This window comes from Larimichthys crocea, chromosome XXIV, assembly GCF_000972845.2.
Source record: "Larimichthys crocea isolate SSNF chromosome XXIV, L_crocea_2.0, whole genome shotgun sequence".
NCBI classification, from domain to species: Eukaryota; Metazoa; Chordata; class Actinopteri; family Sciaenidae; genus Larimichthys; species Larimichthys crocea.
The window spans coordinates 1,234,910-1,258,782 of record NC_040034.1 but is presented as its reverse complement, the minus strand read 5'-3'; the positions used below and the strand labels follow the sequence as shown (position 1 = coordinate 1,258,782).

The window sequence follows — 23,873 nt, the reverse complement described above, 5'->3', positions numbered from 1 at the left end:
ATACAATATCCATTTAAAATGTGCATTGCAAATATGATCTACTAAAATATATGATCTACTAAGTCATTTGAGAGATTTTTAGTGAACATTTTTCATGACTAAATTCATGCTGAAACATGTAATTGGCAGACAGTCCCGACTGAATGTCAAGCCAATATCCAATAACGAACCGACTTTACCTCGCTACACTGATGAACAATGCCCCAGAACTTTCTCTGTACATATCTATCTTTAACTTTATTCTACAGCTCTTGGCATTAAAAACGTTTCTGATTCTGATTCTGAACAAACTACCTTACAGATAACAAGCTGACTGAAGAAAAAGCCTGGCCACCTGAGAGGTTTGTGTCAGAACTGAGAGCAAAAAATCAGAGAGCGCAAACGAGAGAGAGGTGGCAGCGAAACGACAGCGAGAACAAAACTCTGTTTACTGTAAAAGAAACAACATATTTATCCAAAAAGTTATAATTTTTATGTTTGAGATGACATTTTTTGATTTTTTTTCTCTCTTTTATTCGTTCTCTAGTTCTTATTTAAGTTTCACGTTGAAGAAGTTTTGTTTGGATTGATTTGACACAAAACTAATTCACATCAACCGAGACGCCCACAATGTGAACACGAGGTCAGAGGTCACGCAGTGATTGGCCAATAAAGGGAACATAAGAAGATTTGTTACCCATCAGAGTTTTTCTGATTGCACTGATTCAACGTCAAGAGGTGACACTCTGTGGGTAACTGGAGGTTACAGGGGTTGTTGAAGCAGTACTCATGGCCAGGTGTCTCCACAAATCCTGAATCTGAGACCAAAGCGTCCATTTTTGGTTGAACTGTTTATATTTCATGTTGATCACAAGGCCACAGTCGATGATCAGGGGTCTCGTGTCGATATACTGCTTCGTTCCAAGCGGTAACAAGACAAAATGACTGAGGACTACATCCACGGGATGTATCTTTGAGTGTAACGTCAACGTTGGACACAATGATGGATTCCTCCCTCAGGGTTTGGAGGTTGAGTTGCTGCCCCAAGCGATGGAGTTGTGTTTCGAGGCTGCAAAACTCCTGATTTTCCAGTCCGTCTACATTCCAACCCTCATCTGAAGGGAGCTCGAAGTAGAGCCAGCTGAGGGGTAGGGGGCACCTTCCTTTGGAGGTACGTCCAACTGGGAGGAGACCCCATGGCAGATCCAGAACCAGCTGGGAACACCTCGGGATAAATCTGATGCCACCACGTCCTGACGCCGGATAAGCGGATGACAATGGATGGATGGTTCAGTCATGGAAATATAGTTGGGTAACGTCTCACCCAGGGTCTCATAACGAAGAAAACTACAGACCAACATTAGGAGAACTACAATAGTCTGTTTTAATGTGCTTAACACTCATTTCTTAACGTGTTTTGTGTGTTTTAGTCTAACGTCAGCTGATTAATAAACACTGGTGGAAGAAGTCTCCACATCCAGAGTCTGCTGGAGCTTTGACGGTCAACAGACGCACATTCACGGCCACTCGTAAAAGTTTCTGTCGTACCGGTGTTAGCTAACAAGGTAACGACTCGGAGTGATGTGTGCGTTCGTGTCAGAGTGTGGCAGTAAGCACTGCGACGCTAGTCACGGGATCATCGTCAAGATGAAACAACTGTATTCATGCCAAAAACTGAAAAATCCCAATCAAAGTTGGGCAACATTCACGAGTTTATATAATCAAAACACTAGTTGAAGTATCCAGGTACCTCTTTAAGTACTTAGTTACTTCCAGTGTTCACGAGTTACGAGCGATCGTGATCATAAAGACTTTTGTCTTCTATATCTTCACTTAAGACTTCATCATGACTGAATAAACTCCGCAGATGTTTCTGCTCATCTGTTTCGACACAAACAAACAGATTTGGCGAGCGAAGCCAAACAAACTCAACCTGACATCAGTTCTAATGTAACAGGACGTGTAAACACGCAAAAAACTTTTTTTTGCCATGAGAGCTAGAACGAGGTGTGAACGCCCTCTGTGAAACATGTAGGAGTGTGTGTGAGTGAGTGTGTGTGTCTGTTTCTGTGTTTACCCAGAGGAACATTGTGTCCAGGACTCGCAGCCAGACAGTCAAGAGTCAAGGCTGCATGACTGTGTTTTGTGTTTTGGACCTTGACACTAAGCGATGATGTTGTGTGCACATTGTTTTATACATAAAGCTTTCTCTGCTCGGAAATGCTGTAACGGGAAGTGAACTTAGCCTGTGGGGTGAGATCAGTGTCTCCTTTCAGTCTTCTGATCTGCGGAGCTGCCATCAAAGACACCAGAGCTGACGCTGAGATGAGCCCAGCCCTGCCTTCAGTGCACAGACACCCTGAGCCATCTCCATGACTGCCATGCAAAGGTGGTTTGGTTTCAGACAGGCTGCTACAGGCCTGCATCTGTGTGTGTGTGTGTGTGTGTGTGTGTGTGTGTGTGTGTCTGAAACAGATTTGGTGGAAAAGGTCAGACGGGTTGCTGCATGCTGCTGGGAGTGTATAATACTGTAACATAATCTTTATTATAACACCTTTCAGATTAGAAAACATGCAACAAAAATGCTTTAACGGATATAAAATCAAATCAAATAATTAAATAATAAGAAACTGACACTGACATAATAAGAAACAAACATATGAAATATGAACTCTGTACACGTCTACAATCCACCTCTAAAACCTTAAAACTAAATTCTTAGTGAAGAAAGAGTCGTGGTATATTGTTTTCTAAAGGCTGGTAAACGAATGTAGCTGGGGAGCTAACGGCTAACATGCTAATCAGCTAGGCTACCACTAGTTAGCCATAACTGATGTCTGAACTAGCTTACTGGCTAGCTAACTGACAGGTAACAAACTTCCCAGTTTGGTCAATAACTAGTTAGCTAGCTAACTAACTAGTTAACTGAGAGTTAACAAGCTTCCCAGTTTGGTCAATAACTAGTTAGCTAGCTAACTAACTAGCTAACTGACAGTTAACAACCTTCCCAGTTTGGTCAATAACTAGTTAGCTAGCTGCCAGCTTGGTTACTAACTAACTAACTAACTAACTGACGGTTGACAAACTTACTAGTGAAAATTTGCTAGCTTAGTCACGGGCTAGCTACCTAACTGACAGTTAACAAGCTTGCCAATTTGGTTGCTAGCAAGTTAGCTAACAGGCCGTTAACAAGTTACTAGCTAGCTAGCAGACAGTTATCAAGCCTGCAAGCTTGGTCACTAACTAGCTACCTAACTGAGTTAACAAGTTACTAGCTAGCTAACAGGCAGTGTAGTTTACTAGTAACCAAGTTTGCTAGCTTGGTCATGGGCTACCTAGCTAGCAGACAGTTATCAAGTCTGCTAGCCTGGTCGCTAACTAGCTACCTAACTGACAGTTAACAAGCTTTCTAGCTTGGTCACTAGTAAGTTAGCTAACAAACAGTTATCAAGCATGCTAGCTTGGTCACTAACCAGATAACTAACTACCAGCTTGGTCACTAGCTACCAAGCTAACTTAAAGTTACCAATCTTGCTAATTTGCTTTCTTTGTTTGTTGAGACGTGTATACGTTAAATAACTAGTAACTGAGGCCAGCAGCCGGTTAGCATAGCTTAGCATTAAACAAGAGAAAACTAGTCTGGCTCTGTCCGAAAGTAACAAAACTGACCTTTAATAATTAACGTTAAATATTAAATTCATCTAATCTGTACAAAAACTTGAGAACATATTCAAGGAATAGGCCCTACAACTCAAAGTAGATATACGTTAAAACTGGTGTGACACATGTGATTTACATAATGTGTCTGGAGTCTGGACAAACTAGGTCAAAATGTTAAAAAGATAATGTGGTTTGTTATTGTAGGCTCAGTTATCAGTCAAATCATTTGAAAAATTCCCATCAGTGTTCAACAGATGAGTCACCAGGGTGTGACTCATAATAACCTCTTCTAATAACAATAAACAGCACTTTTCCCGGAACAGTTTCGGTAATAAACGTCCATTGACGATCAGGAGCTTTCGGTCTTATTGCATGGTTTTCTCGTTTGAATCGTAGATGTTCTAATTGACATTTTTCTGAGAACCTTTAAGGGACTTTTTAGGCTGACTGCACCACACAGTCTTCATTAAGCCCAGAAAGAAAGATAATTAAAACTAATTTCAAGTGTGAGGCTGAAGCCGGCGATATAAATCTGTGTGATTATGATAAAGTGTTGGGAGTTAAACCGTCCTCGTACCACAGTACCGCGCTCATCAGTCAAGAGTTGATTGTGCAATGCTGCCTTGCGTCAGACGCCCTGTGACAGGTTTGATAAGATGGACGTGATTGCACTTCATGCCTCAGGTCCTCTCAATGCAGCGGCGGCAAAAAGAGAGTCATGCAGGACTAGACACGCTGAGAAATAACACAATCATCACTTTATTGGTTATTATACCGAACACGCAGACACAGACGGGGTCAGAAAGTTTAAATAAATAAGTGCTGAGTTTAAGTGAATACTGTTAAAAGTGTAGGAGGCCCTACCTTTGTAACCAGCACAGTATTTAAGTACTTAGAAACGTCTAAAAAATAAGAAAAATAAAGTAAAAAGAAGTACGTAACGCTTTAAATCACACTCCACCAAATACTTCTAGTTGATTTTGGTGAAACTGGATCATATTTCATAGAGAAAATGTTTAGAAAACAGCTGCTCCGCCTCAACTCTGTGATTTACAGAGTTTCCTGACGGACATGTGAAGTAAACTGCTGCCAACTGTAGCTGCTGTTAGCTAATGTTAGCTACGTTTGTTTGGACAGGCTGCCACAGCTGTTTTAGACCGATGTGAAGAAGAGGAGGTTTTCAAGTGCTGGTGTAGTGCCAGAACCGGAGCCGGGTGAGCGGGCAATGTAACCAGGCCCAGTTTGTTAGCTGTTGTTCGCTAATGATAGCTCAGTTTGTTAGCTGCTGTTAGCTAACGTAAGCTCAGTTTGTTAGCTGCTGTTTGCTAATGATAGCTCAGTTTGTTAGCTGCTGTTTGCTAATGTAAGCTCAGTTTGTTAGCTGCTGTTAGCTAATGTTAGCCCAGTTTGTTAGCTGCTGTTAGCTAATGTAAGCTCAGTTTGTTAGCTGCTGTTCGCTAATGTAAGTTCAGTTTGTTAGCTGTTGTTCACTCATGTTAACTCAGTTTGTTAGCTGCTGTCTGTTCATGTTAGCTCATTCTGTTAGCTGCTGTTAGCTAATGTTAGCTCAGTTTGTTAGCTGCTGTTAGCTAAGCTCAGTTTGTTAGCTGCCGTTCGCTAATGTAAGCTCAGTTTCTTAGCTGCTGTTCACTTAAGTTAGCTCAGTTTGTTCACTAATGTTAGCTCAGTTTGTTAGCTGCCGTTCGCTAATGTTAGCTCAGTTTGTTAGCTGCTCCTAGCTAATGTTAACTCAGTTTGTTAGCTGCTGTTAGCTAATGTTAGCTCAGTTTGTTAGCTGCTGTTTGTTAATGTTAGCTCAGTTTCATGGCTGCTGTTCACTCATGTTAGTTCAGTTTGTTCGCTAATGTTAGCTAATGTTAGCTCAGTTTGTTAGCTGCTGTTAGCTAATGTTAGCTCAGTTTGTTAGCTGCTGGTTATTTGTCCAAAATACCCACAAACACCTTCTTACTTTAAGTTTAGTGCTAATTAGCAAATGTTAGCATGCTAACATGCTTACCTAAGATAGCAAAGAAGCTTTAATACTATACACGCTAAACATCAGCATGAAAAATAAATAAATATGAGGCCAAACAATGGAAATAAAGACCAGCAGACTCCTCTGTGTTATATTTCATGAGTGGTCGCTCCGAGACATTCACAAATCTCTGTTTTGTGTTTATTTTAGAGCTCGCTGCGCTTTTCAAAGGAAAGATAACTCAATCCATTACAGCCGCAGAGACTTGTCTGTGTGTGTGTGTCTTTATTTTGACATAATAGAAAAATCAATCAACAGGTGAAGGCCGGCCAGGTTTGGGAGGAGGAGGAGGAGGAGTCTGCGAGGGTTTCTCCCACAAACATGTTCGAACCAGGAGAATTTTATAAGCTTGTCACATGTGACCTGATTGCTAAACAAAAATAACAGTTTCCACGCCCAAGGGCTCCCATCATACCAGGTGTGTGTGAGCCACATCTGGTAGGTAGTGTGGTTTATAAATATTTTCAGTCAGGGCGGAAGAGAAAAACCAGGACCCCCTCCTCCAACCTCCAACCTCCATCCTCCCTCCTTCCCACACCCCTTTCCAGTTTCTTACCGTAAATGTGTGGTTAACCAGAAAAAGCTGTCGTTGGAGGCAGAGCAAATCTTGAGGGAGGCGTGCTTTGAGAAATCACATTTTCTGGTAACGTTGGCGGGCGCTGCAGTCCTGAGAAGACACATTTTGAATCATAACACGTAAAAAAAAAAAATAAACTGCCAAACCGTGACAGTAAAACAAGTTTCATTTACAGAGTTTCCTGATAGTAACGTATACTGCTGCCAGCTGTAGCTGTTGTTAGCTAATCAGAGCTGGTGTCGTGCCAGAACAGGAGCAGAGTGAGCGGGCAATGTAAACGGGCTCAGCAGCTTCTATGGAGATAATGACAGTGGTGAAAACACTGAAGAGGACATTGACGGAGGAAGTGGCTGTTAACTAATGTTGCTGTTGCTGTTAGTTAATGTTAGCTCTGTTTGTTAGCTGCTGTTAGCTAAAATTAGCTCCTTTTCTTAGCTGTTGTTAGCTAAAGTTAGCTCCTTTCGCTAGCTGCTCTTAGGGTAAAGTTAGCCCAGTTCGGGAGTTGATCTGTAAAGTTAGCTCAGTTTGTTAGCTGCTGTTAGCTGCTGTTAGCTAAAATTAGCTCCTTTTGTTAGCTTTTGTTAGCTAAACTTAGCTCCTTTTGTTAGCTGCTGTTAGGTAGAGTTAACTCATATAGGAGTTGATCGGTAAAGTTAGCTCAGTTTGTTAGCTGCTGTTAACTAAAATTAGCTCCTTTCATTAGCTGTTGTTAGCTAATGTTAGCTCAGTTTGTTAGCTGCTGTTAGCCTATATAAGCTCCTTTTGTTAGCTGTTGTTAGCTAATGTTAGCTCAGTTTGTTAGCTGCTGTTAGCTAAAATTAGCTCCTTTCGTTAGCTGTTGTTAGCTAATGTTAGCTCCTTTCGTTAGCTGTTGTTAGCTCCTTTCGTTAACTGCTGTTAGGCAAAGTTAGCTCAGTTCGGGAGTTGCTGATCAGTAATGTTAGCTCAGTTTGTTAGCTGCTGTTAGCTAAAATTAGCTCCTTTCGTTAGCTGTTGTTAGCTCCTTTCGTTAACTGCTGTTAGGCAAAGCTAGCTCAGTTCGGGAGTTGCTGATCAGTAAAGTTAGCTCAGTTTGTTAACTGCTGTTAGGCAAAGTTAGCTCAGTTTGTTAGCTGGACTGTGAGCTCAGAGCACCAGGGGGGAGTTTTAGTGTTTGTACCACAGGTGTTTTGGACCAATGGGAAGAAGAAGAAGAGGTATTCGGGCCCAGGGAGTGGAGCCGGTGTCGTGCCAGAACAGGAGCTGAGTGAGTGGGCAATGCCTCTATGGACATAAATTTGACGGAGGAAGCTAAGAAGAGAAGGAGAGTAAATCTGGGACTGACTTTTAGTCTTTGCCGATCTAATCTATGGTGCGGTGTGGTGTGTTGCTGAGGTAAAGTAATGTAAAAGTAATATAAGAGAACTTAATAACTAAGTTTTTGGAGCGACATTTAACCTCGTGTCCGTTCACAAGCCGAGCAGCCACAAAGTCAGACAGAAGAGAGAAGAAAAGAGGGATAGAGATAGAGTGGGAGGAGGAGAGACGCTGTGAATGAAAGAAACAGATAGTGAGAGAGGAGAGGAGTGAGAGAGGAGAATGACAGAAACGGCACAAGAGCGAGAGAGCGAGGAGAGAGGAGGAGGAGGTGGAGGAGGGAGTGACTGAGCATTGCTTTTCAAGAGCAGAGCGAGAACAAAGGCTCCTTTGTGTGCAGTGCTGAGAGAGTGAAGTGGAGCCAGGGCTTAGGGAGTGTTTAACAGTGTACACCGACTGCATTCCTGCAATGTGATTACAAGACGCTTTTAATTTATACTCAGGAAATGGACTTAACTCTTCCCTCTCCTTGCATTCCCTCACATACTCTCTACCTGTCTCTGTTTTCCCTCTCGCTTGTGCTACTTTTAGTGTTTTAATGAGGCCAGTCAGACTTTTGTACAGTTTGTGTGCTTTTGTACTGTGCGGTTCAATCATTACACATTCACCCAGTGCAGCCAAACATTGTTGAAACTTCATTTTTAATTCTTCATTTTCCAAAGACTGCTACATGTTGTGTTCTGTTGTTCACCTTGTTTGATGTTTGGCTGTTAGCAAAGTTTCATCATAAGTAATATAATCAAAAACAAATACACAAGTAAATTATAAAAAATACAGATTTTTTTATGTGATGCTGCTTTAAAGCTCCAAACTGTAGCTGCAGTTAGCTAATGTTAGCTCAGTTTGACAGATACAGTTAGCTAATGTTAGCTCAGTTTGATAGCTGCTGTTAGCTAATGTTAGCAAAGTTAGTTAGCTGCTGTTAGCTCAGTTTAATAGCTGCTGTTAGCTAATGTTTGCTCAGTTAGTTAGCTGCTGTTAGGTAATGTTAGCTCAGTTTAATAGCTGCTGATAGCTAATGTTAGCTCAGTTTGATAGCTGCAGTTAGCTAATGTTAGCTCAGTTTGATAGCTACTGTTAGCTGATGTTATCTCAGTTTAACAGCTGCTGTTAGCTAATGTTAGCTCACTTGGATAGCTGCTGTTAGCTAATGTTAGCTCAGTTTGATAGCTGCTGTTAGCTAATGTTAGCTCATTATGATAGCTGCTGTTAGCTTATGTTAGCTCAGTTTGATAGCTGCTATTAGCTAATGTTAACTCAGTTTGATAGCTGCAGTTAGCTAATGTTATCTCAGTTTAACAGCTGCTGTTAGCTAATGTTAGCTTGGTTTGATAGCTGCAGTTAGCTAATGTTTGCTCAGGTAGTTAGCTGCTGTTAGCCCAGTTTTTAGCTGCTGTTAGCTGATGTTAACTCAGTTCAATAGCTGCTGATAGCTGATGTTACCTCAGTTTAATAGCTGCTGTTAGCTGATGTTATCTCAGTTTAACAGCTGCTGTTAGGTAATGTTTGCTCAGTTAGTTAGCTGCTGTTAGCTAATGTTAGCTCACTTGGATAGCTGCTGTTAGTTAATGTTAGCTCAGTTTAACAGCTGCTGTTAGCTAATGTTAGCTTGGTTTGATAGCCGCAGTTAGCTAATGTTTGTTCAGTTAGTTAGCTGCTGTTAGCTGATGTTAGCTCAGTTCAATAGCTGCTGTTAGCTGATGTTAGCTCAGTTTAATAGCTGCTGTTAGCTGATGTTATCTCAGTTTAACAGCTGCTGTTAGGTAATGTTTGCTCAGTTAGTTAGCTGCTGTTAGCTAATGTTAGCTCACTTGGATAGCTGCTGTTAGTTAATGTTAGCTCAGTTTAACAGCTGCTGTTAGCTAATGTTAGCTTGGTTTGATAGCCGCAGTTAGCTAATGTTTGTTCAGTTAGTTAGCTGCTGTTAGCTGATGTTAGCTCAGTTCAATAGCTGCTGTTAGCTGATGTTAGCTCAGTTTAATAGCTGCTGTTAGCTGATGTTATCTCAGTTTAACAGCTGCTGTTAGGTAATGTTTGCTCAGTTAGTTAGCTGCTGTTAGCTAATGTTAGCTCACTTGGATAGCTGCTGTTAGTTAATGTTAGCTCAGTTTGATAGCTGCTGTTAGCTAATGTTAGCTCATTTTGATAGCTGCTGTTAGCTAATGTTAACTCAGTTTGATAGCTGCTGTTAGCTAATGTTATCTCAGTTTAACAGCTGCTGTTAGCTAATGTTAACTCAGTTTTTTAGCTGCTGTTAGTTGATGTTAGCTCAAGTTTATTTATCAAAATTTGAATTTGTCCAAATTCAAATTTTCAAGACAAACACACAAACACAAGACAAACAGCGTCGTTTACTCGATAATAGTGTGTATCTTCTGTTTCTGTTTGAGCTCTTTCACTAACACACAGCTGAGTGCAGGTTAATAGGATTGGCGAGACTGAACCAAAACAGTAAAGTTGTGAGCCGTAAAACCCAAAAACAAAGAGCTTAAAAACTTTCTGTTGGACTGGAGGAAACTGCAGAGTCATGACTGACTCTACTCAACCTCTTTTCACCACACACACACATAATGTGATCCACTGGGAATATAAAAATATAAAGCTGATTGCTCTGCGGACAATATAAACGCTGTCATATTAACATGTTATAAAGCTGACGTCGTTAGCAAACACACATACAAACATAGTCCAATATTGACACTCTTTTAGCTCTGTGTTTGGTCTCTAGCAGCCAGCTGCTAGTTAGCTTAGCTTAGCTTAGCTTAGTATAAGGACTGGAAAACAGCTAACCTAGCTCTGTCCAAAAGTAACAAAACCAACCTACTAGCACCTCTAAGGGCACATTCAGTTTATTTCTAAGCTCTGAGTCTGACTCTGAGCTGAATTTACGCTGCAAAATAGAGACACGAAGAAGTTTAATTTGGTTTGTATCCGCCGGAGAGAGCAGAGTGGTTAAGTGACGTAGACAGTGAATGAGTGCGAGCGAGCGCCAGCCGTGAAAAAGTCGGTTAATTGCTGAAATAAGTTATTTCTTGAGTGTTTCACAGCAGCTATTGTAGCCTCGGGCTCACGATGTTAAGCTCACGTCTCACACCTTCAGATTTTCTTTCATTTTCAAACTTGTAGTCTTAAACCCCCAAACCGACGTTGACTCAAATTACACCGCTTGAGGCTGATTTATCAGATTTCACGAACCACAAAGGGCTTCATGCAACTTTTCTCCTTCTGGTAAGTCGTTGCACTGAACTTGGAAAGAGTTTAATCAACACCAAATCAGCAAGACCAATTTTTTTTTTTCTCTCTCTCTTTTAAAATACACATCTGCTGCTGGTGATCAGAATCAGTAGCTGAATGTGGATGAAACAGCATGAAAATTGAGAAACAGATGTAGTTTCCAATATATCAGCATTACTGGTGCACAGCCAGGTTACACAAGCTACACACAAAAATTTGCTTAGTCGCCTAACTGCACATTAAGCTCCTTGTGTGGTTCTTCATGCACTCAGGACCTGTTGATTGGACCGCTTAATCCAGGCCGAATATAAAACCTTGCATTGTTTTCGATGGACAATATACTGTAACACCCCTCCAACGCTCATCTCACCCTTTAGTCCCCTTTCCTTTCAACCGCAGACCTGCATTTCTGATTAGGGAAAAGAAAAGAACACACACACACAGACAGAATAATAAAAAAAAGGAAAAACAACAGAGTTCAGGGTTTGAGGTGGTCTGGAAAATGCAGAGTGGGCATATTGAAATACAGATAAAAGAAAAAAAAGGGAGAGTGAATGGCGAGCCGTGCACGAACGGTTGGCTAATTAAATCTTTATACCGAGGAGAAGTCTAATCTGGTGGGTGGGAGCTGCTTTTTAAGAAACTTTTTCTCAGCCCACCCCTGGTTTTCTTCAGCTCTAATGAAATATTTTTTTCTCGCTGCGTTTGATGCGAAGATTGAGCGCGAGGTGGACAATGCAGAGCCTCATTACTCGAGCGAATCACACGGCAAAGAAGGATTTAGAGCTGCAGTTTTATCTTACGTTTGAATGTATGAATACAGCGGGAGTTTGGAGGGAGGGCGAGGGGTGGAATGACAAAACCAAAAAAAGAAAGGAGAGAGGAGAGAGGAGAGGAAGTGTGCTGTAAGAGAAGCAGTTAGTGGCCAATCTCATGTAAGGAGGACACGCCGAGGCTGCACTTTTGTCTTCATCCCGAGGAGACGAGGAGGGAGGAGGGGAGCCGATGATCTGAGATCAGATGTTTCCTCCTGATAACAAGCAGCTGTGATGATTACTTCCAGACACACACACACACACACTGGCTTTTTTTCTTTTCAGCAAGCGAGGCCAGAGGTTGACGTCCACGTGCCCTGACCCCAGCCTCCTCCAGATCCTCCACATCGTTCTTTCACCACCTCCTCCACCTCCACCACCACCTCCTCCTCCTCCTCGTCTTTCCAGCAGCTCTTTTTCTGACTTGGCAAGCTAAGTCAGGAGACCCAAATGTTATTTTCTAAATTAGATAATGGAGGCTGTTCAGAATATGTAATGGCACTCCGGTTGGTAAACAATGTTGTAGTGTTTTTTGGGAGGCAGCAGCAGCAGCAGCAGAAGTTGTTGTTTTTCAATCTGTCTCTGTTTAACCCTTCAAAAGCTGCACGAGTATTAACTATAAATCAACCGATGATTCCCATGTCATCGTCATTTATTCAACTCTTTCTTGCTACTCACTCCAAAAATCCAAACTAGCGACGACAGGTGGTGAACAAAGTTGAGCGTTAAGCAGCTAAAAAGCCTCTGAGAAGTTCATAAAAGCTACTGACAGTATGTTCTGTCAACATTTCTGCAACTTACACAAAGTTTATGACACCTTGTCGGCAGCGTCCATCACTTTTGGTCCTACAAGTATTGTAGCTGCAAAACCGATTAAAGGCCCAGCACCTACCTGTCAATCAAAGCGTCCACGCTCTTAATCCTGCATAACTTTAAGCCTTAATATAATGTGAACAGGTGAGTTGTATATAAATTCACCCTCAGTACAGTTGTCATGAACGGGGAAATTAGCTACAGAGACCAAAACAGTTTTTTGTACCAGGCTGTAAACATGTTTATTTCTGCTGTGAAGTTGGACATTTGAACATGGGGACTTATGGAGACTGACTCACTTCTGGAGCCAGCCTCAAGTGGACGTTTGAGGAACTGCATTTTTGACACTTCACTTCACAGCCACGGAGGTTGGTTGCTCGGTCTCAACGCAACTTTTATTTAACAAGACGCTGGGCTGTGGTGGACGATCAGTTTCTATGAATTTCTTCTGTTTATGTCGCGGTCTTGTGTGTTGGACGATAAAATAACTACCACCGTGACGCTGAGCAGTGGTTTGGTATCTGATAATCCTTCAAGTTTCAATGTCTCTCCTCTTACGTCATCAGATTTTTTACCTTTAATAATGCAAGAAATTACATTTTAAAGAATCACGCCATTTTAGCTGGTATGAACTTGTCGACAAATCCGAAATACAGCTGAGGTTGGGGGAGATGGAGGAGAGAAAAGAGTGGAGGAGTGTAAAGGAAAGTGAAGAGGACGGGGGGGAAGAAAAAAAAGAGTTGGACGAGTTTGGAGGAGGCAGCTCGAGTGTGCCCGAGGGTCTGTTTTGTCAGTTGAAGAGAGACGAAGAGAAGCAGTGGGGGACTGAAGGCTCAGTGAAAGTTAGTCTGTATGAAATCCCTCTTCTTTTTTTCCTGCCCCTCTTTACATCAAAGCTGAGCCTGGCAATAGAATTCAAAGAGGCAATCTGCATTTCCATGGGCTCCTCCTGACCCTCCACCACCTCCACCCTACCTTCCTTATCCTCCCGAACCTCTCCGCCAACCACAAACCACTCTCCCATCCCACCCACACATTTCTCCTGCGCTCACACAGCAGGACCATTGTCATCCACTCACATTAACCCCCCTCCCACCTCACCCCCAGCTGTAGCCCCCGTCCAGTCCAGACCGCTTGCCCTCCACATCTCCCTCCAACCTTCACCTCCTCTGACACCCTTCACATGTTCAACAGTAAGGAAAGTTTACAGTGAGCGGCAGCATGATGTTATTCTTCATTCATCTCTGAAGGAGCCTAGTTTAGCGACATAACAGCAACTCGTCTGCTCAAGGGCAGAAGCCTTGCTACCAGTATTATGAATCCAGATCATCCTCTAACAACCCAACATCCTGTGGGAGTGCATTTATTTTATTAGAATGACTTTTTGAATGACATTTCTGCAACTTACACAAAATTTATGACACCTTGTCGACCTTGGCAGCGTCCATCACTTTTGGTCCAGACTGAAATATCTCTACAAATATTGTAGCTGCAAAACTGATTAAAGTCCCATCGGTGTGAGCCGGACTTGGAGCTTGGTAATCCTGCCTCTGCAGCCTCATGGCTAATCTAAAAATGGGTGGCGGACCCGCTCAAACAAGCTTCCTGTATCACATAGTACAGTTGTCATGAGTGAGGAAATTAGCTACAGAGACCAAAACTGTTTTTTGTACCAGGCTGTAAACATGTTTATTTCTGCTGTGAAGTTTTAACATGGGGACTGACTCACTTTTGGAGCCAGCCTCAAGTGGACGTTTGAGGAACTGCAGTTTTTGGCTTTACTTCATAAGTCAGGGAGGTTGCGGCTTGGCCTCACAGTGCTACTTGCATTGCTCAGTTCAGAAACCTCTGTGTAGTACACTGTGTGCTTCCTATATAGCGCACTACTCTCAGCAGCATAGTGTTGTCTCAGTTCAAATACGGCCAGTGAAGGCACCAGAAAACGACGAGCGCAACATTTTATCGCTTTTTCTTCTTCCTTGCCGAATTAGCTTCGACATTTGACTGGCAAAACGTGACTAAAAACACGCGCACAGCCTACATTTATTTATTGCTGATGGTCTGTATGTAGCCAAAAAGTGTCCAGCGTCCCACACTCATCTGTTGGCCCATTATGACACTGTGTACTCATAGTATGGTTTCGAATTTTTGACATAATTGACAGTGTGAAAGCACCGATGCACTCACAATAGTGTGTTGGAGTACTGAAGTACGCTGATTGTGAGATAAAAGATGAAAGTTTCTTTGCTGTCTTAAATGTCATTGTCTGTTGAAATAATACATTTATTGAGCTATTGAGCTTTGACAGACGTCAATACATCAGCTACACGAGTGAATCTAAAAAAAACACGACAGCTTCAAGAGAGAACCTCAAAGATAAAATATGTTTACTGTCAGATATACGCTGCGTCGGTCTTTGATTGTTTTGTTTGTGTTGACGCACCGTGGTTTCTGTGGGTGTGGATTGACATTTTGTTCCACTGCCACCGCTGTAAGCTCGGTGGCAACAGTTTTCAAATGGTTATAGTTGCATGCTCAGTGTTTATTTGATCAAAATCGGCCCTGTTTTTCTAGGTCAAGAGGTTCTGGTGGCCACAGATTCACCTATAAGATACGTACGGTGGCTCACACGAGACGAATAAGTGAAGTGGACGTAAGTAAATGTAGCAAAAAGAACAATTATTTTATAAACATATGGCCAAATCCCTGATTCATTTTTGTCATGTACGCCCTCGCTTTCAACCACTCACTCTTACTTTATATAGACCTTATATGACACACAGGACACAAAAACACTACTACTGTTACTATCTTTGTCTGTCTACTTGTGTTCCGATGCAATGGGCTTCCCACGCATCATCAAGCCCTGGTCTGCTGTCTGTGGTTGAAAAAGACGTGTCGGCACATATGAAAAGGTTAAACCACAAATAGAAAAACACCTCTGAGAGGGCGATGGTCAAAAAAGAAATGTAGGTTTCCATGCCGACTACCGGACCTTCAAAGAACTTCCTCTGGAAGTCTTAAATAGGGGCCAGATTAACCGTGATGCGTCGGGTACATCGGGGTGCGGTCGGGTAAGTGCGATGTGGTCGGAAAAAAAAGACAGACGGGAGGTGGCAAATGACACAAAAGTGTGAGAGATAAAATAGAATATAAAGGAGGATATATTCAGAGAGAGAGGTGACACATTTAGTCGAAAACCACAACATCACTGTTATAAGATAAAGCTGCCTGAGACGCAGGTTTCAGATCAACATCTGAGCACCGAAATGGTCCGAGTCAAGTAGTCAATAAAAGGAAAGTGCACGTTGGTTTATTTTACTATTTTATCGCAGCAGAGGCTCAACTTTCCTGCTCTAGAGTTAGAAAAACAGTTGTACAAACAGTTTGATCCTGTTAAGTCAGATAACTTGGCAGATCGGATGCTGACTTCAGGTAAATTCTAGTTCCTAGACCAATGACATAATGTTTTTGTTGTTGAAGTAGAGCAGGAAGAGCACAGGTGTCAGTAATAATATAAACAAAGACTGTATTTCATTAATAGTTTGGTATTATTGCTTCCTGAAAAATGGAACAAAGCCATCCTTAATGACTGTATTCAAAATATCTGCTGTGAAACTGTTTGAGCTTCTCAAACAACATGTCAGAAAGGCTATTGTAACATTTAAATATTAATTAATATCTTTTTTTTTTGGCCACGTTGAGGCAACAAGCTCTATATATCATTGATATATTTCCATTTTAATGCTATTATGTTCGCAAACAGTCGCCTTTAACAGACACAGAGCAACATTAGCGTTCATTTGAAGAAGCGTTTTTAGCTCCAGGTCCAATATTGACTTTTTTTTGCCCGTTTTTGGTCTCCACCAGCTTCCCGAGGCAATCTCTCCAGCTCTTGGCTCGCCTGCTAACTGTGTCTGACTACTATTTGGCGTTTATCACAGCTTTTTTAGCAGATAATTGATGCATGTTGCTGCTGGAAATGATGCTATGAGTGTAAGTGAACCAAAACAAAGACATAAAAGACACTAAAAGAACAAAACAAGCCACTGTTGACCATTGTGACCTAATGTGAGAAAATATGAATTATGCTAAAACTAGGTGATGCTGTGTTAATGAGGATGTGTTGCTGCCAGGACGGAGAGAGGAAAATACAAACCATTTAATTACTGGGTGTTTGTTGACTAATGAAGCTGCATTGCATCACCGAAACTTTTTTTTTTTTTTTGCCATGCAATAATGTGTTTTTGTTGCTGTTATCTGTATTTGTAATAAGTTTAACAGAATCTGTGTTATTGAAGCCACGTTTGTTGATTTTTTTTATCTTGATACCAACTGTAAATTAATTGGCTTTTAAAAGGTGCAGTGTGTCGGATTTAGTGGCATCTAGTGGTGAAGTTGTAGAGTGCAATCAACTGAATACTTCTTGTTTCAGTCCAAGCATGAAGGTTAAACTACAGTGGAAATAAAAATTCAGACATCTGCAGTCATATTTAGAGACAATGTTTGGTTTGTCTTTTCTGGGCTGCTGTAGAAAGATAGTGGTTATTATCTTCAGTTTTTTCTTTACACACTGGATTCATTGAAACCAAAAGCAAATGATCCATCTCGTGAACAACAACAGCTAACTGACTTCCCGATAGTACTGGCAGGAAAACCTGAGAGAAAGTCCCCTTTTTCAGTTTGTGTTTTGGTTTCAGTATCTCGTCTTAAATCCCCCTCGACCTGCAGAACGCAACCCACAACCACCTCTCTGTTTGCACAAAAGCATGATTTAAGAGATGGTGGATGGTGCAACAAGGCATCTCTGTCCATTTCTGTCTTTTCTCTCATGTCTTGAATCCTCAGCCATTACTTCATTACTCATTGTTTTGGTTGGCATCGTGTCAGTTTCGCTCGAGGGAGCGCTCCTGGGCAAATCGCTCCATTCAAATTGAGCAAGGTGCAGCTTTACCTTGGCACTGATTACCTGTCTGCAGGTTGTTGTTGTGGTTATTATTAGCCAGAGACAGCAGCTTATTCTCTCGTATGTAATAAATAACTGGAAATATCTACTTTGTATATTTCCAACGGAGCCGTTTACCACAACAACGGGTACATGACGGGGTACAAAGGAATCTGAATTACAAAAGACGTCTGGTGTCTTCCACGAAAAGCTTGTTGTATTGTTGCCTGATGGTGACTCAGCATTTGGAGTCTTTGTTTATTACCCACAACAACACTGATCACAGCGCTAATGATGAAAGGAATCGAGTGCGGCAGCAGCAAAATGAAGGTTTGCCAACCAAAAGTCTTTGTAACATGGAGCAGGACACGAGAGCCATGTGACTTTTATTTTTAAGCTGAATCTTTTCTCGCTATCCTCGCATGACCCTGCTGTGGAGAACAGACAACATCTAGAATACCTGAAACTTACTGCAGCTCAGGTGCTCTAAGAATAGATACTCATCTCAATAAATACAAGCGGCAATCTAGGGGTGTGCCACATTTTACCTTGGCAATGATTCGATTGGCTGAGATGTGCCAATCCTCCGGATCGTACGAGCACAGACGGAGGCGGGAAGTCAAAGGTTTCAGTGTTCAGATAAAGACTGTGCTTGAAGAATGATTTACTCCTCCCTTAATCCACCACATATTTATTGTTTCTCTCAAGTAATGAGGCTGTAATCATATTCCTTATGCTGACTTTAATGCATGTGGATGTTTATTATGTAGTAATTTGTCCAACAAATATTGGCTGCTACACTGAGAAATGAAAATGCATTCAAAGGAATATTTTCATTTTGATAATGGATCAAATAACTTGTCACTGGAGTGATGATCATCCAGCTTGAAGTTCCTCTCAGCTCTAGAGAGCAACGTCATTATTATGGTTCACTTTAACGGCTCTCGTGGCTCTCGTAGCGTCGTCTTCATCAGCAAATAAACTTGAAAAAAAAAACTTGCTGACAAAGTGACAGACAGAGTTATCGACTAGCTGCTGAACGTAATGACGTGTTCGAAACTGAAAAACGGCTAAAAAAGGCGTGAATATTGGAGATAATAAAAGGTTCGAGTCAGAGCCTAAACGGACGGGGAACCTTTGTCGGTTCTGCAAGGAACCTTTTACCTATTGGTTCTTCAAAGTTCTTCACCAGTTACTACCAATGACTTACAGAACCTTTAAGCAGGACTCCAAAGAACCTTTAAAGGAATAACAAAGATTATTAAACATAAAAAAGGTTCTTCAAAGCATCAAAAATGCTGCAACTGTGACTATTTTGGCTTTCAGTAACTCAAAAAACGCTAAACAGCTAAATAAAGTTCTTTTAATATGTGCTATGATGCACTTTGAAGAACCATGGTATCCTTAAGAACTCTTTATTGCTGTTTAAGGTTTATTTGGGAAACTCGAAGCGTAAAAATTCTTTAAATGACATTTGAAGTACTTTTGGGGCTTTGAAGAAATCTTTTTTATGTTTAATAATCTCCTGTCTCTATAAAAGTTCTTTAGAATACTGATTTTTGCTACCCTAAGTCACTTTTTGCAGCAAAAAACAAACAAAAGGACAGTTTGAACACCTTTTTTTGTGAACCTGGAGTACATATGGCTTTAACTAATGTCTGCTATAACGTATTGACTAATTCTCTAAGTGTAATGGGTTAAATTTTATGACTATTTTTTACAGAGAAGCAATTAGCAATGTGATAATAATGTACATAAAGTGATAAATAACTTTCACTGAATTACTTTTTTAAGTAATTTACCCAATGTTGCATTAAAATTTTAATATTTTCATCTAAATTGTTATATATTGTAGTTTAAGATGTGTGTTTTTATACTTTTGTTGGGTCTGAAAGAGATCTTGATTCCTGGGAGATGACCTGATCAAATAATGTTTAAATATATCGAATATTCAGAGAGGGTACTGAAACCACGACTACTCCCACTCATCTTTCACTTTAGTTTTGTCCTTTTTTCATTTCTCGGTTTCACAAAACACTTTTTCACCAAACGACCACATTAAAAACCAGTAAGAGCTACCACGGCGGTCACACCGGCGTATTTTATACCAGTTATATTTTCAGATGTTCAAGACAAAAACAGACTCGGCACTGACGAACATTTATAACTGATTTGTTTTATCAGATCATCAGCCTAAAAGTTTCTCAACCCGAGCGGCAACCTCTGTGGTTGTGAACAAAACTGCAGTTCCTCAAACGTCCACTTGAGGCTGGCTCCAGAAGTGAGTCAGTCTCCATAAGTCCCCATGTTCACAGAAGCAATAAACATGTTTACAGCCTGGTACAAAAAACTGTTTTGGTCTTTGTAGCTAATTCCCTCCGTTCATGACAACTGTACTGAGGGTGAATTTATATACAACTCACCTGTTCAGATTATATTAAGACTTAAAGTAACTAACAAGTTGAGGCTGTACAGCAGCGTGTGATTGCGTCTCATCTCCGTGTGCGGTAACATCCTCGACACACCTGGGAGTAATTTGTGAGCAATGTGGGCTCTGATGAATCCGGAACACGAATTTAGATTTAATAATCCAAATTGGAGAGATTACAGGAGTGGAAAGACAAGTGCGCCTCCTCACATGGCTTCATTTTGACCCCCACCTTCATCATCATCATCACCACCACCACTACCACCACCACCCCTTCCTCTCCCACACACTCTCCTCTGACCCCGTGACCCCTCCCCCACATCACTCACGGGTCATCAGTAAGAAGAAAGAGGGATTTAACGGCTAACTTGGCCCGGGAAGGCCCGTGGAGGTGGAGAAGAGGGGGATGCTGAGCACGTCTTGGAGAATTCCAATCTTCAGCTGACTCCCCCTGCACCACCTCCGCCTCCACCACCACCACCTTCCCACTGCGCCTTTCAGTTCCCACTGAGCGGCGGAGAGAAAACATCTCCCCTCATTTTTTGGGGGGGGGGTTGATTATTGGGGCTAGAGATCATGTCTGTCAGGACTCCGCTGATGAGGAACAGAGACGCCTGCACATGACGAATGATGTGTGAGGGGGTGGGGGGGTAACTCCATTTTCATGTATGTGCGGTGACATAAAGACTGTATAAACAGTTGGGCTAGTCCTGTCCAAAGGTAAGAAAATCTGCCTCTGAAGCACTCACGAACTTGTTACACCAACGTAACCATCTCCAGACTCCAGCTACATGTTGAATAGACAGATATGAGAGAGGTAACAATTTGCCCTAACTCATCAAAGAAGTTGATTTGTGGATTTCCAATAAAAATCCACAAAAAAATTCCCAAAAAAAGTCTAAAAATTGGCAAAGACGTGGATCATCGGTAGACCAAATGACGCCTGGTTGCTCAAACAAACCATTTGTAACAGCACCTACCTGTCAATCAAAGCGTCCACGCTCTTAATCCTGCATAACTTTAAGCCGTATTATAATTTGAACAAGTGAGTTGTATATAAATTCACCCTCAGCTGAGCTATACCGACCGAAACTGTTTTTTGTACCAGGCTGTAAACATGTTTATTTCTGCTGTGAAGTTGGACATTTGAACATGGGGACTTATGGAGACTGACTCACTTCTGGAGCCAGCCTCAAGTGGACGTTTGAGGAACTGCAGGTCTAACTATGATCCACTTCTTTGACCATTTTAGACAGATTTTGAGCCTTAAAGCATCTCTCCAGAAATGATTCATACTGTCAGTGTTCATGACTCTCAATTAATTACTAATTTATGACCTATCAGACTCGATCAATCAATTACAGGTAAAAAGGCAGAGAATGTATTGTCAGCTGAGGTATTTGTGCTCTACAAACACGCCTATACACTGAAGATTTTGCTGTTTCAGCTGTCAAAACAAGATAAAACATGTTAAGGTGTGAGCTTTAGAGATGCCGGTAGTGGTTTTGTTACATATTTTATTATTATTATTATTATTATTTTATTTTCATGCTAACCAGCCCCTGTCTGCAGTGATATAAACAGCCTCATCTAACTCTCAGCATGAGAGCAAATAAACGTCGAAATAGTTGTATAACTGCCCGGTTCAAGACGCCTTCAGTAAATCAACTTATGTATTGGCCGAGGGGGCAAAAATAAAAAAAGAGGATTTGAAAGGATGAAATTATGTTTTGTTGCCTCAGAAAAGAGACTAAAGGATTAAAGGATCAAGCAGGAAATCACAAACGCAATCCACCTTTTCTCTCTAAAGAAGTCCACATCACCCATTGAGAGGGAAAGTCATTTGTTCGTTCCAGGACTCCTCAACTCACTGCTTCACTTCTGAGGATGAAGTGATGGAGAAGAGGGAGGGGGTGGTTTAGCCTCGAGGCGGGGACTTGCAGAATTATTCTAGCCTGATCAATAACGCTATTAAACACTAATGCATTCAGTGGAGGCAGACTCAATTTGATTGTGAAGCTTTATTTGAACATGGCAGGAAGCAGCAGCAGCAGCAGAAGCACATCAAAGGGAGGCTTTGTGAGGAGAGGACCAGATTAAGGCCTCTGACGCAAAGATGGACCCGGCCAAGACGAGGCCATGAATACACGAACACACACACACACACACACACACACACATGCTTCAACAGACAAGCCAACACACTCCAAAGGCATTCAATCTAACTCCACATTTTCCGTCCGTCCGCTTTCATTGGACGTCTACGCGCACAGCTGTGCAGAGGCATACGTGCACGAAGCTGCACACAAACACACAACGCGAACGCTAAAGTTTACTTATTATATGCCCGGCGATCTATGACACGCGCACACACAGCGGAGGAATAAATCAGAGTTTAAGGAAAAGTTTTTTACTGAGAGTTAGATCTGCTGCTAGCAGCCTGTTAGCTTAGCATAAAGACGGCAATATCTTCTAAAAAAATTGACACGTCGTATTTCGTTTGTTTAATATGTTCATGTCTCCTGCTGCTTCCAGTACTTATGCTAAGCTAAGCTAACTGTCTCCTGCTGCTTCCAGTATTTATGCTAAGCTAGGCTAACTGTCTCCTGTTGTTTCCAGTCTTCATGCTAAGCTAAGCTAACTGTCTCCTGTTGTTTCCAGTCTTCATGCTAAGCTAGGCTAACTGTCTCCTGTTTCCCATCTTCATGCTAAGCTAGGCTACCTGTCTCCTGTTGTTTTCAGTCTTCATGCTAAGCTAGGCTACCTGTCTCTTGCTGCTAACAGTCTTCATGCTAAGCTAGGCTATCTGTCTCTTGTTGTTTCCAGTCTTCATGCTAAGCTAGGCTACATGTCTCCTGTTGTTTCCAGTCTTCATGCTAAGCTAGGCTACCTGTCTCCTGTTGTTTACAGTCTTCATGCTAAGCTAGGCTAACTGTCCACTCTTTCCAGTCTTCATGCTAAGCTAGGCTAACTGTCTCCTACTGTTTCCAGTCTTCATGCTAAGCTAGGCTAACTGTCTCCTGTTGTTTCCAGTCTTCATGCTAAGCTAGGCTAACTGTCCCCTCCTTCCAGTCTTCATGCTAAGCTAGGCTACCTGTCTCTTGCTGTTTCCAGTGTTCATGCTAAGCTAAGCTACCTGTCTCTTGTTGTTTCCAGTGTTCATGCTAAGCTAGGCTATCTGTCGCCTGCTGCTAACAGTCTTCATGCTAAGCTAGGCTAACTGTCTCCTTATGTTTCCAGTCTTCATGTTAAGCTAGGCTACCTGTCTCCTGTTGTTTCCAGTGTCCATGCTAGGCTAGGCTAACTGTCTCCTGTTGTTTCCAGTCTTCATGCTAAGCTAAGCTAACTGTATCCTGCTGTTTCCAGTATTTATGCTAAGCTAGGCTAACTGTCCCTTTATCTGTTTTCTCTCTTTGTTGCAGACTTCTGATGATCTACGCATGTTTTTTCTTCGTTCTTGTCTCGTAAATCATTTTCTGGCTTCACAGACTAAAAGATTAACTTTTGTAATATTCTTATTTTTCTGTCATTGTTGACAAACCTCACGAGAAACACCAAAACCAACAGACTGATCTGTCTCTCAATACTTTCTGACTTCTCCACCATGTCTGTGGCAGTCAACCTCAAATCCCATTTGTTCCTACCGAAGACGTAAATCTTTCAAAAACCGGACCACAAACATTACGTTGCATATTTTTTCTCAGTAGTTTCTTAAAACAGCTGATCGCTGTAGTTTTGTTGGGGACTATTTTTCAGCTGTGGATTGATACAAATGTGGACGATGTACCATATGTGCAACCATGTGGCTCAGGGGTGTGTTTTTAATGCTTGATCACTGACTGTATAAAGAATGGACTGCGTATCCGTGACGTCACCAACAGATTTTTGAATGTTTGTAGCCACTTTAAGCCTTAATATAACCTGAACAGGTGAGTTGTGTATAAATTCACCCTCAGTACAGTTGTCATGAACGGGAAAATTAGCTACAGAGACCAAAACTGTTTTTTGTACCAGGCTGTAAACATGTTTAT

At 41.6% G+C, this 23,873-nt stretch overlaps 1 long non-coding RNA gene across 1 annotated transcript in view; it reads right to left on the bottom strand.

Annotated features, from left to right (window-relative positions):
- Positions 1-23,873, bottom strand: part of LOC113744551 (uncharacterized) — an 86,735-nt gene that overhangs the window by 16,864 nt on the left and 45,998 nt on the right. The window contains exon 2 of the long non-coding RNA XR_003461630.1: positions 6,231-6,341. This is a non-coding gene — a long non-coding RNA (uncharacterized LOC113744551). The remainder of the gene's footprint in view (positions 1-6,230; positions 6,342-23,873) is intronic.